This window comes from Oenanthe melanoleuca, chromosome 2 (assembly GCF_029582105.1).
Source record: "Oenanthe melanoleuca isolate GR-GAL-2019-014 chromosome 2, OMel1.0, whole genome shotgun sequence".
In the NCBI taxonomy this organism is placed as follows: Eukaryota; Metazoa; Chordata; class Aves; order Passeriformes; family Muscicapidae; genus Oenanthe; species Oenanthe melanoleuca.
The window spans coordinates 70,246,529-70,264,721 of record NC_079335.1 but is presented as its reverse complement, the minus strand read 5'-3'; the positions used below and the strand labels follow the sequence as shown (position 1 = coordinate 70,264,721).

The following is an 18,193-nucleotide window of genomic DNA, read 5'->3' as shown; positions in this document are numbered from 1 at the left end:
TTGTGTAGTATCACTGATCACCCAGGCTTGTGCAACTCTGAAATAAATTGGCAATATCTCTCTTGAGTGTGTAATTATCGAATTGTTGCACACTGGGTAATGAATAGAATTTTTCTGGACAACATTTACATGTTGGTCCCAAGAACTCATCAACAGAGAAAGCTGTTGCATCAGTTTTCTGTTATCCAGTTTTTCTGGGGGGTATACCTAGCTGTTCAAAAAATGAATGGAAATATAGCATCCTTGCCCCAAGGAATCTATGGATGGAATTGGTTTTGTCTGGTAAGATCACTCCCAGTGCTTTCCACTGTAGCTCAGCATGGGAAGTGAAGGATGCAAGTCAACATGGAGAATCATTGAAATGATAAGATACTTCTCATACTTTTGGCAGTAATATTTTCATAATTGCAGAGCTACATAAAAGATTTTGTAGACTCTGTAGTTTGTATTTAAATATCATCTCGGAACTGTTTCCTTTAAACCTTCCTTACTCAAAGTTCTACTTCAGTAAGTCCTGAAAGATTTACTGCTAGCTCCTTCCAAGTTTCTAGTGTTTCCAGACCTGTTGGAATGAGTCCAGAAGAGAGCAGAGCTGGAGCACCTCTCCTGTGAGGACTGACTAGGAGACTTGAAGCTGTTCAGCCTGAAGAAGAGAAGGTTCTGGGGAGACCTTGTGGCACCTCACAATACCTAAAAGGGGCCCATGGGAAAGCTGAGGAGGGACTCTTTGCAAGAGCAGGTGGTGACTGGACTAGGGGGAATGGCCTTAAGCTAAAGGAGAGCAGATTCAGATTAGATATTAGGAAGAAATTCTCTACTGTGAGTGAGGGTGGTGAGGCACTGGAGCAGGTTGCCCAGAGAAGTTGTGAACACCCAGTTGTGGAGGTGTTCAAGACCATGATGAGGCTCTGAGTAACCTGGTCTAGTGGAAGGTTCTCTGGCCATGGCAGGGGGTTTGGGACTAGATGGTCCACCTGGAAGGTGGTTGTAGCAAGGTAGAGGTTGGCCTTTTGTCCCAGACAACTAGCAACAGGACAAGAGGAAATGGCCTCAAGATGGGCCAGGGGAGGTTCAGGTCAGACATCAGGAATAATTTCTTCACTGAAAGGGTGATTAAGCATCAGAATGGGCTGTCCAGGGAAGTGGTGGGGTCACAGTTTCTGAAAGTGTTCAAGGTGCAACTGGATGTGGCACTCAGTGCTGTGGTTTAGTAGACAAGGGGGTGTTCCATCAAAAAAAGGCTGGAGTCCATCTTAAAGATTCCATGATCTTTAAGGTCCCTTCCAAACCTAATCAATGCATGATTTAATGAATCTGGTGCCTTATGCAGTGTGGCATAAAGCAAGCTGGAGACACAAGCTAACTGCCCTCCTCTGGCATTTCTGTTACAGGCAGCTGCCTGTAACCTGTAGGTGACATGTTCCATTTGCTCAAAGTTCTGACCCATCAAAGGAAAATGAATATAATCCATCTCTGTAATAAAACTACAGTGTTGACAGATATTTTAGTAATGTGTGACAAATGTATATGAATTAAATTAACTCTGTGCTAGACAGAGCTCATTTGAGCAATCATTTCTCTGTAGAAATTGTTGGGTAGGGCTCAGTGACCAAAATTATTCTAGCTAGATAACTGGTTCATAGTAGTGTTCCCCTCTGTATAAAACTTATCTATAATTTAAAAGATTCATATTAATAGTAAAATGTATTTGTGACACTTGTATTTTCCCAAAGAACTCTTTGCAAACAGAATTTATAAATGCTTCCTGGTTTATTCTATGAATGGTCAAAATTAATCTCACCTTACAGTTCTTACATGTGTTTGTAGGGGTCCTTGCTTGGGGGTAGGTCTTTTTTTCCCCCCTCTCTACACACATGCATTCACCACATTTTTGCAGTCCATTCCAGTTTGACAAGCAGTGGCTCTGGCTAGATAATAGATAATAATCTCTTCATTTGTATTGTCAAATTGCTGTTGTAGTATCCCACAAAGTAACAGTGGTGGGACAGAGAGGCCTTTCTGGTGGGAAGAACTTACCAGCTTCAGTCCAGTGGCTCCTGCACAAGATCGTTCTGAAGGCAGAGTGAACTGAAACAGAGATCAGGACACTGTTCTGATAGTTGATAGTTCTATTTTGAGCTCTGAGGAGCTCATCTCTTTGAAGAACAAAGACATATTGGTATCAAATATTGATTGTGTAATATCCAAAATTCATAAACTTCTTAGCTTTATTCTGGCAAGCTGGACTGCAGGGATAAATGCAGCGACCTTTGCTGGAGAGTGAAAAAAAGTCAATAAAAGAAATGTCATTTGAATTAATGTTTCATGATAAGTGGGATCTTTTAAAGGTGGATGTGATTAAGTGATTTAACTGGATTCAGAAAATACAATTGAATCAGAAGAATTTTTGTAAATTGTGAAGCTGTGTTAATTAAGATGAACCAGAAACATGGACAGGCTAATTGGACTACACTAATGTACACAGATATTTGATGTTTTAATACACATTTCTGAAAGCTGATGAACACTTTCTAAGTGCAAATGTTTCTGATTTGATGGTATATCTTGCCATGCACTCTTACTGTGATTGAGTCTTTCTGTTCTTTAAGATTTAAGTGAGTTGTTACATTTTAATTTCTAAGTTCTTCAGGTTCTGCTGCCTCAAACTGCAGCTGTAGTTCTGAAAGTGGCATCAATAAGTCCTAGTATTGTATTTCAGATAATGCACAGTAATATATTGGTTTTGTAGGGCTCTTAATTAAAGGTTAGGCTGCTTAATGTTTATGAAAAGGGTTGGCATTTAGCACTATTTCATTAAAAAAAAAGGAAATAAAAGTTCTACACTGTTTGTTATCTACGTTTTCGATTAGCAATGCTAATAAAATGAGCTCTTATGCTCTGCTGAGTTCCTTTTTGCTGTGTGCACATTTTATGGCAAAGTCAAATCAGAATATCCCTTGCTTCACTGTTTAGTAATTTGGGTCAGTTCTACTAGATCTGTCCTGTGCAGGACAATGCCTAAGGTGTAAGGCAGGCTGGGGTACTCCTGCATTCTGCTTCTGGGTTAAATGTGTGTGGATGTATTAATGAACAAATGATTCTCTAGCAGTGCTGGTGTAGTTAGCTGATCCCTCTCTGCTTAATCCATCAACCATAAGAGCGTGCTGTGAATTTTTAGCTGGGTGGAATTACTCTTCTCTGCTTTCACTCTGCAGGGAATCAGCCAAGATGGTGTCCCAGCAGGGGAAACTGTGTCTGTGAGCAAGCCAAAGGTTGCCATCAGCATCTTGCCAAATGTCCTGTTAGTGCTATCACATCTAAGACATGCAGGTCACCTTTCCTGCAATCCCCTGGCCCAGGCTGAGTGTATTGCTGTCACTGAACTCTGAGCAAGCAGGGGGCTTGGCCTGGCAGGAGCCTGCTGTACTCACAGAGCTGTCAGCTTTTTTTCCTGCTGCTTTGAGTCCTGAAGCTCAGGACAGAGAGGAGCAGCTGCAGTTGTGTAGGTTTCAAAGAGCAAAGATAATGATGTAGGTGGTGGGCAAGAGAAACAGCTGGTAGAAAGAACAGGTGGGATAGGATGTTTGGGTGAGTGGAAATAGAAGGCTTCAGAGGAAACCAGAGCCTGGGTGCTATAGGAGGACAATGTGGTGGGAGCCAGTAGATAGGCAGCTGCAAAATTGTGAAAGCCTTTCTGCCTTCTCTCCAGCACCCCACTGGGGGCACAGTGGTACCCTCTTAGTCTCACCCTGACTGCTGCAGCATCAGACTCACTTTGGACTAGAGCAAAACCCAAGGCTCCAGCTAACCATGTCTACTGCTTTTCTTAAGTGCTTAGAGGAATACAATTAGCTAATGAATGCTTAACACAGGGTTTCTCACACACATAACTGCAGGAAACTTGATGGCTCTGTTAATGTAAGTCATTGGCAGGCAGGAGGAGTTGCTATTTAATAGAAACTACAGAAAGTTGGAAAACTGGGATGGGCTAATTGAAGTAATGTCACCAGCTCTGAGGGTGGACAGTTCTCATTTGTGTGTTGAAGGCTTGTGGAACTACAGGACTTTCAGCAGTTCTCCAGGTATGAACTTCCATGTACCTTGTTTTATATCTGTTTTGTGTTTCTTTTGTGAATTATTATCTGCTTTGCAGTAGAAGTCTAATGTGGATGATATGATCCTACAGACATGTTTTGGAAATAAACAATTTAATTTTTCAAACTTATTAAATGCATCCTGATTTCTGGAACCCAGAAAAGATCAGCAAAGCCATCCCATAAATTAAATCATGCACTCAGTCTGAAATTATAACAACTTTGTTTTATATCTTGGATAGAGGTCTTTGGTTTAATGTGGTTACTTAATAACCCAGACTCTTTACTCTCCACCTTTTATTTCTGAAAAAGTAAAAGTGTAATGCTTTTTTTTTTTTTTTTTTTTTTAAATTGTTTTTACCAAAACAGTCAAAAAGCCAATAGTTTCATTTATCTGAGAACTTAAGATTGTCAGGAGACCTATGAAATATTAATGCTTAGTTTGGTGTGGGAATACAGTTGAAATAGATTGGAAAATCATGATGGACTTCTGCCTGATTTCTATTTATTATGGTGAATATGGAACACAAAATATTTGTTTAAATTATCTGTAATACAAAGTGTACTCTGAGATAATAGTAAAAAATTCAATACAGCTTCTTTATTCCACTGTCAGTATATCCAGTCTTTCCTTTTTTCTCCTGTGTCTTTAAATATCTGCTTGAAAATCTTTCAAAGGTAGTTTTATTAACCTAACATAGTGCAGATGTTGCTAGCTTGAGAAATAAGTCACAATGTCTTGTAGTATTGTGTCAAAAATATCATTTAGAGGCTTAGAATGAGGGGAGCAATTAAAGAGCAGTCTTCACTATGAACAAATGTCAGAGACTCCTCCAGGGCTAAGCTGCTTCTGTGCTATATTCATTAATTGCTCTTTGGAACGAAGGCAGTGTTGATGAGTGGGTTTAATTAGACATACCTGAGAAAATCCACAAAAACAGATCAGATGTATTAGAATGAAAGATTTGCATTTGATTTAATAAAGACCTTATCATTCTCGGGGGGTTTTATGCTTCATGTAACTGTTTCTGGCTGACATTTCTCCCTAACTACTGTGTTGTCCTCAGTGGAGAGTGGCACAAGACAGGTCTTATGGTTTGCTTCAGGATGCATGCCAAATGCCATGCCCATATTTAAGTCTCTATTATTAAATATGTAATTAATCTGTCATAATGTAAGACATCTCTCAGAACACTCTCAGTCTACCTGTTGAAAAATGGCAGGAGAGGGAAGAAGCACATGTGAGTAGAAAGATAAAAATCTTAAACTGCTAAAGCTCATTCCAAATTTGCTGACCCTATAACCTCATTAAAAATACCTCCTTGGGAAAAATCTCTCTATTCATATGCTAAAAAAAATAAACATATATAAATCTGGATTGTTCAATGTACTTCATGACTTACAGATCTAAATTGAAATTTGATGAATGGTGGCCCCCAAAATCCATGTTTTTATGTGAAATACATGAAATGCATGTGTCAACATGGGGTTTTTGTTACATTTTTGATTCTATTTTGATGCCTGGGTGAGTCTGCCTATAAGGAGAAAGTTATTTCTGTATCTTTTCTGTGCATTGAAATGAAAATTGCAATAATATATAAAAAATACTATTTTCTTTTTGTTTTGATGAGAGGGTTCAGGGGAAGGGGACCCTTTTTTAGTTATATTTTATATAGTTATAAGGTAATAAAGTTATGCTTTTAGGTATTTATTTTAGTTTTATTTGTAAGTTCTATTGTGTAAAGTCAATCAGAATGTGAAGAACAGTTTGGTGAAAGTATTTGTAGTTTGCAGTTTTGAGCCAAAAGGTAACTGGAAGCTTTAACAGCCTTTCAGTACCACTTCAGAAATGGAGATGTGCCATTGGACAGACATGTCAGAACTTAGTAAAAATAGCATATCCTGCAGTGGGCATTCATCCAGAAATCTAAAATTAGCATTGTACCCTGGATATAGTACTGCAGGTGGTCACAAGCCCTAAATTGTATTCAGTACCCTCTGTTATTCAAGCAGGTCTCAAGACACTTATTTTAAATATTTTATGGTTCTATGCAAGGCTACCTTACTGTTATTACTGTTGTTCTTTATATGGCATCAAAATGTGAAAAGTGTTTCATAGGAATTAAAACAAAGCCTTAACCAGGGATGTTTAGCATCATGTTCTGCATGAATGGAAGTCAGTGGCACAATTCCAGCTGACTTCAGCTGGGAGTATTAGTAAATCCTGACTTCTTTCTGATAATATATATAAACATGCAGCCAGTTGGCAAGTTTGAGTGTGATTTATTTCACATTATTCTGTTTTGCTTGTAGCATTCCAGTAGAGTTTGGCCAAGCATGCTTGAAGAAAGGTCTATCTCTGCATTAGGGGAATGTAAAGCTTGAGAAACAGAGCTTGGGTATTATGGTTTGATGAATTACTTGAATATTTATGCAGATTACAGTAGGTTCTGATGAGTGTCGTATGGGGAAACTCTGTACTGACCTTTCCATTATTCTGCACTCTTCTTCCTGTTTCTGGAACAATAGCAGGACTTTAATAGGATTGTTAATGACTGTGGGCAGCAGGTTTCTTTAAAACCCATTGGAATGACCTGTAGAAATAAGGTAGAATTTTCTTATGACATAATTACTGAGTGCAGGTGTTAGTTATTGTGTTTGTTTTCAGATAAGGTAACAAGAGCATACGTTTCTCACTCTCTCTATAGAAGTCTGTACGTGTGTGGGCAGGGTGTGGGAGAGAGACAACAGAACTCTGTGTGTATGTAAATATTCTCCTAGAGGACAAACACATGGGAAAAAGATTTTTTCCTTTTTTTTTTTTTTTTTTTTTTTTGTATTTTAACTATATGTGATTATAATTTTTTAATTCAGAGTATATTACTTAATATTTTGGAGGTTGTAAAGAGACTTCTGACTTTTTAACATGATCTTCAAGGTTAAAGACTACTGCTTCACATTTTCAGAGTCATCTACAGATCTTTATTGCTTTGGTCATAGGTTTTTTTACAGCAATTCCTTTATTGAATACTTGTGAGTATTCCAACAGCTTCTTGAATGATAAAAGAAATTATTAATTCTTAATTTAGATGATGTCTGATATTTTCATTGCTTTGTCTTGTAAGAGTTTAGGTAATGCTGGGATGAGGAGGTTGGATTTTTAGGTATAATATTCATGACTAAAGAGAAGCCATTCATTGCACTGAAGGGGCACAACAAGTGCAGTGAGTAAGACAGAAGTGTAATTTCTCCAAAGATTCATAGCAGAGGCTTATTCTGTTTATTTGCCATAGTAGATTAGTGGCAGGCTTCAAAGAGTGAAAAGATTGAGCAGTACTTGTGCTTTGCAAGCTGATGGGGAAAACCCCTCCAAATATAAAATATTTAATAAAGGTAATTTTAAGTGATTGCAAATGCATCATGTCTTTATGGAAATGGAAGTGCTCAGTGGCCTAAGCAAGTTTGCTTTTTTCATTATAGGTCTTTGCTATTGTAGGAACAATAACTGAACAAAAACAAAATTGGGAAGAAAAGTAGGATCTCTCCTTCTTCCTTGCATCTTGGAGGAGCAGATGTTGCAGCCATGGAAGTGAGTGGTGTTACAAAGGCAGGAGCCACAATGAAACTTAGCTAGAAGCAGAAGTGAGTTCTAGATTTCATTTTCCAAGTGGAATTGATATATGTGTGTAAATGCAAGCACCAAAAAGAACCTTCTAAGAAAGTATTCAGTACAGGATGAGTTTTGGGAAAGCTGAATGCTGTGTCATGAGATCTAATGAAGTTGTAGTTATTTTCTTAGCATGATACTTATTATAAAAGCATATAAATTACAGATGGAAAAAAAAATGCGCTTATAATGCCTTTCTCCTGTCTGGGGAAAATTAATTTGTACAAGCTGCTTATAAAACCTTTTGTGAAGGAGTTCAGACTGCTTCTGTGGAAGGTGCTGTATGGCTAAGTAGGTCAATTATATCCAAGTTCAGTCAACTTATCTTAAAAAATAATGTAAAAAATTGAGCACTAATGTACTTCTAATTCTCTGATAAAGAAAAAAATCCTGTGCTGTTCTAATGTTAACCTGGATTGCAATGAAAACAATTGAAAAAAACCATTTAAGATAGAAGAAATCGGAACAGTTTTGGTTTTTCAGGCCTTTCTTTTTTTAAAATTTTTATAAATTTTTATAAAATTCTGGCTATGATTTCAGGGAAAAAAAAAAAAAAGAGATGAAAATAAGGAAACAGCACCTCCCACCCCTTCCCTGAAAATGACCATTTTAATTCTTATTTAAACTTCAGCAGTTGTGTTTGCCTAGATGGGGACTAGAGAAAAGAAAACTCTTGAAGGCTGAGCTTGTTCATGGACTCTGCTTCCCCCTCAGTAAATGCACCCTGTGGGGGCAAAGCATTTTCAATTCATCTCTCTGAACAACCACATCTGTGGCTTAGATGGCTCATCTCTTTTTATAGAAAGGATTTAAGCTTCACAGAAACAAATTATTCCCATATTGTTAGTTTTTGCACTAATTTTATACAAAGATGCTTTAGATGTGGGGAAGAAAGTTCTTCATCTTGTTTAGGTGACAACTGGAGACTTACATGAGAAGTAGAACATGTGACTAATTCTTTATGATATGACATTTTAAAACAGATTGACAAACAGCTTGAATGACATTTGAAAAGAGAGATGTTTTAAGAACTCACTGCCTTTGCTGTATGTAAACACTGCTGGGAGAAAAACAAGCTTTTGTTTAAAAAAGAAAAACTATGACGGGGAGAAGAGCAAGTTATGCCTTAAGCTGTTTCCTTGTATGATTAACACCTGGACTGTCTTCAGAAAATGGCATGTCTTCTGCTTTTATAATTTCAGAGTGGTTATTGACTGAGCAGTAGGGGGCTTTTTTTCTTTATCTGATACCTTACTGAGTTCTTTGCAGCCTCCTGATTCTACTAGGAAGTTAAAATTGCAATTTTAGCTATCAGATGTAGAAATCATTAACAACATTTATTGACTTCTAAACACTCCTCTGTTATCTTGATGCTGTCAGATCACTCTTGCCCACTTTCTACAAAACATAATTGAAAACAATGAAATTTCTTAACTTTTGTGGACAGGTTACAGACTGGAGAAGATTTTTATCTGAGAACACATCATTCAAGATGAAGCTATAAGAAACTGCATCTGCTAAAGGTAAGAACAACTTTTAACAAAGAAATCTCAAAAAAACCCCAAACCAACCCTGTGTGCCTTTTCTGCTTTGTCCTTTGCATTAAACTAAGGGATGTTTTGTAGAGGTCAAATAAGAAAGTTGTAGTGGAAGTGGCACAGAAATTCATTCATGCTGACTTCAGATTTCGAGATTTCAGTATCTGTAGCTTCCTTGCATAGCTCAGTTCAGTTTCACAGTAACAATTAATGCTCTGTTTTTGATTCTTTAGGTTTATGTATGAAGCTCCTTTGAAACAATAGGATAGATAAGCATTGCAACTGCTTCAGGTGAAGAAATGAGTGAGAATAATTAAATGCAGCTTTATTGTACTTATTTATTGAAGAGCATTCTCCATGAGAAGTAATAATATCCTGTCAACTAAGAAATGAAGAAAGGGTGAGGAGAGGATTATTTAAATTAAAAAGCAAAGAATCTTTTAATAGACCAGAAAGTAGGACACAAAGCTTAAAAGCTAAAAAGGAAGCATGCCGTAAAAATGTAAACTCTTTTTTGATACATTAGCAAATCAACATATTTCTCTCATATTTCCCTTTGTATTTGGAACCAAAGCTACATACAGATACATCTTACTGGAAACACATGATTTTTAATTAGAACCTTACAAGTTTCTTTGCATATTAAATATAACAGAGGAGTTCGTAAATTGAAATATTTTACTGTTAGAAATAAGGTAAAAAGTAAGCTGGATGGTTTCAGTTTTAAATACTGACTTTGACAGTCAGGGTATTGTTTTGGAGTACATGTGAAAATTGGGAGTGGTGACAAAAATGTGCTGTCTAATGCTGTGTAATAGTATCAGTTTGGAGCAAGCCTTTAGCCTTCTTGATATGGATTATATCTGTTCATGACATGGCTGGAACCTTCTTCCTGCTCTCCCTTAAATTGCATGTTGATAAAGAAAATAACACACTAGATCTGTTTGCTAAGTTTTGTTTCCTTTTGTCACTTTTGTGTGCTTTTGGTCTCATAGATTGTCCTCCTCTGTAACATCTTCTACATAGAAGCCCTGTACCACAAGACACAGGGAGCTTAAAAGGCTCATCAAATATATGTACACAAACAGTATTATTTGTCCTGATCTGGAATCTGTCTTTATTATTATACTTTCTGAATGCTCAATGTGTTGTACTGCCAAAGGGAAATAATTCTCCCTGGCACCCCTTGTGTTTTGTTCAATTTAAGCAGGTTTTACCAAGTTTCTATCAGGTTGCGGTGCTGTGTGTAGATTAGACACTAAAAATTGTGAGAGGAGGATAAAAGGTTGAGAGGAGTGGTCAGGAAGTAGCAGGGTGTTGGGAGATGGAGTGAGTTCAGAGTGAAGAGGCTGATCAGGATGTGTGGGAAATGGATACGCTGCTCTCAGCCGTACAGTGCGGAAGGCTGGTATCAATTGTTGGGAGGAATGTGATGAAAAATGAGACTCTGATAACTGTTTGAGGGTTTGAAAGCAACCTTTGATGTATCATGAAATACGTGTCCAGTGACATTTTCTGAAACCAAGGATGGCAATGCTGTCAGCTCCACTTTGGATAAGGTTTAGTAATTTTTTCATGTTGCTGCTCTGTGAATAACAGAAAGTAACACTTCTGCTAGGCTGTAGAAGTGTTAGGGCTGTGGGGTGCATGGGAAGATGCTTGGCTGTGCTGTAAAATGGCACCTGAGGGGTGATGTGGCACAGGAAAACGTCTCACAGCCACTGCAGCTTCCCAGCTGTCCGGGGCCAGGGCTGCTGTGGGACTTCACACGGAGCTGGTGGTGTTAGCACTGTAAATAGCTCTGAGGTACCGTCCTGTTGCATCACTCAGAAAGAGTTGAAGTGATCCCAGGCCATGCCCACAGTGGGCATTCCCTCCAGTGCTCAGGCAGTTGCTTTCCCTCAGCTTTGCAGGAGTGCCTGGGTTCTCCCTGTGATGTCTGAGGTACGTATCTCTGTCACTGAATGTGCACGGTGCTCAAAGGTAGCCGTACACTCACAGTCTTGTGAACTCAAATTTACTGCCAGAACAGTGAATTCCAATTTGTGGGGCACCTGACATTTCAATAAAGAAACAAAGTGCCTCAACCTCGATAACGCAGCTTGCTGCCTTCATATTCATTTTTTTAGTAGTACAAGGGAGGGAAGGAAAACTTGCTCTGACATGAAGTGCCAAGCACAGCCGGACACCAAACTGCAGCAAGAGTTCTCGAGGGATGAGGGACCTGCAATTTGCAGGAAGCCTACTTGGGAGGAGTAGAGGGCTGTTTGCTTTTTAACAGCAAACTTACAGCTACTTGCTGGAACTTTTGCCTGGTGATTTTGTTGCTGTTGGCCTCTTTCAAATATACAGAAGCTTGCTTGCTGTACCGTGGTGATTAGAAAATATTAATTTCGTTACACAAGAAAATCCCTAATGAAGGATCCTAATGAAAGGTTGACCATTTTCTGCCACTGTTAATTTTTAAGTTTTTTTTTTTTTTTTTTCAAATGTAATTGCTGCGATGATTACAGAATGCCAAATTGAGTTTGGGGACATATGCAATATTCTTTTACCACTAGTCTAGTCAAATAATTTTTAATGAGACAAAGAGCCCATTGAACACCCAAATTGGTTTGTTTACTTCAGTAGCTTAACTGCATTAAAATCAAAGAGCTTTCATGGGCAGGGGGTAATCTGTGTCATTGCTGGACACCATTAATCACCCCCTCGACTGACTGCAACACTTTTGAAAAGTGACTTTTAGATGATTGAATAACTTTACTCTCTACACCATTAATGGTTCCCAGCAGGCTGCTTGCATGCAATCACAAACATCTGTGCATTTGAAAGTTTCCACTTCCCCAAACAGAGACATATTTTACAAAGAAAATAGAAGAGGAAAAAAAAGGAGAATTTTGCATGAGTGGTCTTTTGGAAAAAGGGCTAATGAAAAATGTTCATGCTTTAACTCTTGCATCATCTGAGCTTACCTTGAGATCTTTACGCTCTTAATGGCATTAGAAGAAGTTTTTGGTTTTAATTTGTTTTTGTTGTTTTTTTTTTACTTCATAGGATGTTTCTGACATTTGATATCCAGTAGTGAATGAAAATGTATTCTGCTTGCCTAGTAACTCATGGATGTTTTTCTTTTAACTGTGTTTAAAGTAAATGTAGCCACTTACCCCTAGACGCTGCAGAGTGTGCATTACTTATTCAAAGCTGATGAGTCAAGCTGTTTTGGAAACCAGCTTAACAGAACAGAGAACAAAAATCGTTTCTCCAGGCAGTCTGCTACTTCTGAAGTGGTCTTTTAGACAAGCATTTAATTACTCGGGGAAAGCGTGCTGGGCATTGACTTGTTTCCTCTCTGCACAGTGTCACTGTGGTTCCTCACCACACCTGTCCCAGGTGGGTGCTGCATGGCTGTTGTGAGCATCACTGAGCTGCTTGGGACTGGAACAGATCATCCAATCAACCACCCATGCTCAAACCATATTTGTTTTCATTTAGCCTCTTCTAGCACATGTTACACACTATCTCAACTTTTTGCTTTTGAGAACTTCCAGTACTTGTCCTACATATCCTGTAGGGGATTAATCCAAGACTAACATCATAAAAGCATGAGACTGATGGTGCTGCTTCACAATTCACTTTTCACTGTTCTTGCAGTGAAAAGGCCTCACCTAAGAGAACTTGATAGAAAAAAAGGGGAAAAAAAAAAAAAGGATGACCCAAAGGAAATAAGAAGGAAGGATGCCTCCTTTATCGGTCAAAGATAATTGGTTCTGCACTGAATATGCATTTTAAGTTATCTATGGGTGAGGATATGACAGGATTAATCAGTTTCATGAAGCAGTGAAAATTTACTGTGTAATTGAAAGGTGAAAGGTTTGCATCCGTTAATCAGATTGGTACTGGGGTAAGATAAAGATAGCCTTGAGTTAGAAGTCTAACAATTAATAATAATAAAAAGGAAAGTGAGATGAATTGTGTGTGTTCTCTAACAGCCATGCAGAATAGGACTCCTAGGTAAGTATCTGTTACTCCAGAGTATGCTATAACCAAAAGCTGATGTATAGTGGGAGAATAAGACACCTGAAATTTCTTTTAAAGTACCTCTCTGACAAAGCTAACTATGATTTTAGAAGATTTGGCATCTTTGCCTATTGCAGCATTACTACTGGGAGTGAGAAATGTTAGAGAGATTCATAGTTCCCACTTCTCTATCAAGTGGGGAGGCAGATTTTTTGTGCTGTCTCAAATAACTTGCCAGCTACTTAGATGAGTAATTGCCACCCAATGGCTCTTGTGTCCCTGAAAATTCTTCCTATCAGATTTTTTTTCCTGTGAGCTGCTAATCTGTTTAGATTTTGTGGCCTGTGGTTTAAATGTACTCATCACTGGTGTCCTGAACTGAGCACCCAAGGGGAGATGTCCAATTCTGAGCAGAATGTATTCGGCTTGTCATCTGAACTGGTAATTCCTGCTGATGGTAAGAAAATGGTAGAGAAAAAGCATGGCTGACAGAGGGATCATATTGTGCATTTTTTTTTGACCACTACAGCCATATGTTTTATCTGTACATGTGTTGCACTACATATTTATTTATTTTTTTTTTAAATCTTCAGATTACTTGATTAATAAAAACAAATCCACAGCAAGACAGAACTGTCCCATGTACAAATACTTCCCTGCAGAATTTCTGTAGCAGATGAATTTAAGCAGCTGCAGTAGTAGTGAAGTGGCAAAGATTGGTCTCAAAACTTCTTTGCCAAAAAGGGATTTTGTTTGGCCTTATGTCTGGCCATACTGATGGTCCTGGTCTTGTTAAATGCTTTCCCTTACCCAAATTATTTTATATATATATATTTGTAATGTGCAAGAGAGAGGCTTTGTGTGTCAAGACCAGGAAAATGAGTTTTCATCCCATCAAGGCAGAATCAATAACAGGAGGATCATTAGCTACTGGCACTTGTCCTGGAACTTAAACTACAATTACTATTAAAAGAATGTGGCTGTAGATTAAACCTGTCTTTGGCATGAACATCCAATAGAACATCATGAGGAGAGCACATAAATCATATTTAAGTTTTAGAATCCTTTTCCTTTATAAATTATAGGAAATAAAGAAGTCTTATCTGTTCTGTGTGATTTTTTTTTCTCCCTTCCTACCTCTCCTAGTGCTTGTAGGTAGGGTTGGATTAGTCAGCTGCAAAGAGCTTGTTGTGAATTTATCCCAAATATTCAGACTTTCATTTATTCTTTTGTTTTGTTTTCATATTTAGTGACTGAAACTTGATTACTTAACTGCTCTATGTATTTATTCTCTGCTGCAACTCTCAAGGCTGGTGCCCAATTCTGCTGATGGATTTGGTGATACAGAGCTGGGCTCCAATCACCACGGTTTTCTGTAGGCAGTGGGCAAGTGGTGGTACCAGAAACAAGCTGAGGCTGGATCTGTGCAGACACTGGTGGCACTGGCTGTGGGTACTGTGTTCACTCTTCACTTGTGAGTTGCTGGCTTGTGTCCTCTCTGAGCTTGTCTGGTGACATTTTTCATTGCAGCTCCAGAGCAGCTGTGCTCTCAAGCAGGTGGGGAGCTCTCCCTGCACCAGCCCCAGTGCCCTGGCTGTACCTGCTGTGATGTGTTAGCTGCAGGAAGCCACTGGGATTGTGGCAGAAATGGGAGATTATGGGAGACTGCAGTCAGTGAGTGTGCTCTATATGGATCTACAGGTCCACTGACTTGGAGCTTGTGTGTTTACAGACCATGGTAACTGAAGCTAAACAAAGCCAAGCAGCCTTTAAGAGATGTAATAAAAGCAAACAAGCATGTGCATCTCTCCTCCAAGATGCCTTCATTTTGGCAATGGCTTGGAAGTGAGGCTGTAACTAATCATCTAAAGCATCAGCCTCGTTTGTTTATACCTGCCTTCTCATCTGAATGATGGAATCCCATCCTCTCTTGTGCTTGCTGCAAAGTTGATTTGGGATTTTTACCCCATCTTCTAAGTAGGTAACCAAAAAGTACCATCATATGTTGTGCTCTTGCCTAAGTTTCTTCTGCATATAGCTTTGTTGAAATCAAACATTAATAACAAAACTTTGTTCTCCTCTTTTTGTAGAGAATTTTCTAGCTGAGAACTAAACTCAATAAGAGCATGAGGAAAAGTAGCATATGTGAACAAAACCAAGCATGGATATTTTAAAACAAGTTCCCAAACTCATACATTAACTAATTACTAATCAATCTGAACCACATGGAGGTTTTGTATTTTGTGACAACATGCTTGTAGTGTTCTGAACCCTTTCCCTTTACTTATTGTCTGGCTTAGGTGTGGCAGCAAAAGCTATTTGTAATCTTGCACCATGGCATGGAATTGGCCAGACATTGACAGGTTTTTTGTATCTGCTGAATTCCACATTTCAGTGTCACTTTTAAAACAGTAGGTTCCTGTTGATACATGAGTCAGCTTCTGGTAAAGCAAAGGCCAGGAAGAAATTTTTTTTTCTGGAAACAGTACTTGCAAAGGACTGATTGAAGAGTAAGATACTAGTTAGGCTTTTTAACAATAATGAGTTAGTAAAAGCTGTCTTTTAATAAGAAAAGATCAACCGTGTAAGATACATTTACAATATAGCTCTGAAGAGTGTATATGTTCCTAAATCATTACTGGCTATTTTATGCTTTTTATCCTCAGATGTGAATTTTAAGTACAAATATCTTTATTTAATACTCAGCATTAAAGTGAAGTGTGTGTTTGGTCCATAAATTAGGGAGTTATGAAAGGAGTGTTGGATGGTCTGATTTCATGTCGTACAAAGATAACACGATCGGTTTTATATGAAAAAAATGATCTTTTTTCTGCCAGAAATAGAGTATACCTGGAAAAAGAGTAACTTCTGATCAAAACTACAATGGGATAATGATAGTAAATAAATTGGGAAGACTTATTTTGCTAAGGGTCAATTATGCCACATGAAAAAAAAGAGTACAACTTTCCTAGGTGTATCATTATAATACAGCACTAGGATTGTCACCAGTGTTCACTTCATATTTACTGACACCAGTTTTGCCTGGGAACTATTCATTAACCACAGAATCAGAGACCATCCTGAGCTGGAAGAGACCCACAGGCATTCTCAAGTCCAGCTCCTAATAATAATGGTATCCAGGGTATATTCATGTTGTGGTAAGTGCAGGGAGGTCCTTCTCACAGCGTGGGTTAGTGCCCAGGGAAGTCTGGAGTGTGAGCCAGCAATGCAGAGTGACCTCCACTTGTGATGCAGGGTGCTGTGCAGATCAGCCCAGTGTTGCAGCCACCATGGGTGGTGTAGCAAAGGAGCTGGGAGCCCTTTTCCAGTGGCAGCTAGAGCCCTGGCTCTTGGGCTTATGCAGGGAGATGTCAGTGAGAGTTTCCTGGCACAGAAGCTTCTTTCTGACAACACTATAATCACTTTGTGTTTTCAGTCATGTAAATTGTGTGTGAGCTGCAGAACAAGATCAACGGTGGTATGAAAATGGAAAAAGAGATTAACATTTTCTGCTTTGCTAAAGAACAGAGGGTGGAAATGACACACCTAGCTATTTTGTGCTATTCAGAATTGGGCTGTTATCATCTGGTTTGCATTAGAAACTGTGAATGGAACTGGTAAAAGAAGTGAATAGAAGAAACTAACATCAAAGCTAACTACTTTCCCATATCTTAAGGTAGAAATTAAAAACTGCCTTTTTTTTTTTTTAATGCTTATAAGTGTAATTACAGCTTGACTAGTATCCTTATAGAAAACAGATTTTCGGCCTTGGGATGCTTTGGATTGTGGAAGATAGGCTTCCAGAATAAAAACAGCAGCTCAGGCATTTTAAAAAGTTGTTTTTTTTTTTTGGTTTTTTTTTTTTTGGTTTTTTTTTTTTTTGGGTTTTTTTTTTTGGTTTTTTTTTTTTTGTTTTTTTGTTTTGTTTTGTTTTGTTTTAAGAATATGCTGTAATGATTTCTTGGCTTCAAGACTTTAGGATAAAAATAGATAAAACAGTGAGTTGAAGAATTCTTTTCTGCCATGGCCAATGGGTTATTTTCTGCTCTAGGCTGTATACAAACAAAGATAGGGATTCCTTTGCCCCCTTTGCCCCCTGCCACCCCCATCCAAAAAAAAACAGCTTTGAAGGGTGCTGTTCTTTGTTTATGATTGGGCTAGAAAAAGAGTACTGCTCAGCTTCAAGCCTTGGCTGTCATCTCTTTTAGCACGTATGAAAATTTGCTCCAGCTTCCAGGAACAGACCTGTGAAATCAGTGAGATGAAGACTGTTTTTTAACAAATGTAGTCCTGGCATTGGTTTGTATACTTTTTAAGTTACATTTTGAGTGTACGTTCTTTGTTTGCAAAGTGCAGAACATAATTTGTTGCTAAACAAATTATAAGCTAATGTAGACTCTTTTTTTTTTTGCAACAAGTCATCTATGATGCTCTTATTTATTTATTTTTATATCAAATACCATCTGTGTTCTTCATGATAATACTTTAGTTCTAGCAATTAGCCCTACATTGCTGGAGCTGTACCACATATGTTAATAGTTTCTTTACTAGATGGCATTGATCTTTTGTTCCATGCTGTTAGTTCTGAAATCTGGAACTCTGTTGCTTACCTACCTCTAAATTACTGATCCTTGAGCCATGAAATACATTTCAGGTTGTTTTGATACCATGTAGACTTAGCATAGAATATTATAAACCCCACAATGCTGTGTGTGTTGATTTATTTATTATTTAAATGCAGCACAGCTTACCTAAGGTAGTGCAATTCTTTCAAATGCAAAAGACATTTGCAATGTGTCCTGCACTGTCTTTCTGGAAGTTACTCCTCCTTGGATAATTACTGTGGACTCATTCATTGCAATCCTTATGCAAGTAAC

At 38.2% G+C, this 18,193-nt stretch overlaps 1 protein-coding gene across 6 annotated transcripts in view; it reads left to right on the top strand.

Moving 5' to 3' along the window:
- The window catches only part of SEMA5A (semaphorin 5A), a 356,553-nt gene that overhangs the window by 56,509 nt on the left and 281,851 nt on the right, over positions 1–18,193 (top strand). For 4 of the 6 annotated variants that reach the window (XM_056483463.1, XM_056483464.1, XM_056483462.1 and 1 more), the window contains one exon: positions 9,209–9,284. The exons of the other annotated variants lie outside the window; for them this stretch is intronic. The gene's annotated coding sequence lies outside the window, so the exon portion shown is untranslated. The remainder of the gene's footprint in view (positions 1–9,208; positions 9,285–18,193) is intronic. 6 annotated transcript variants of the gene reach the window in all.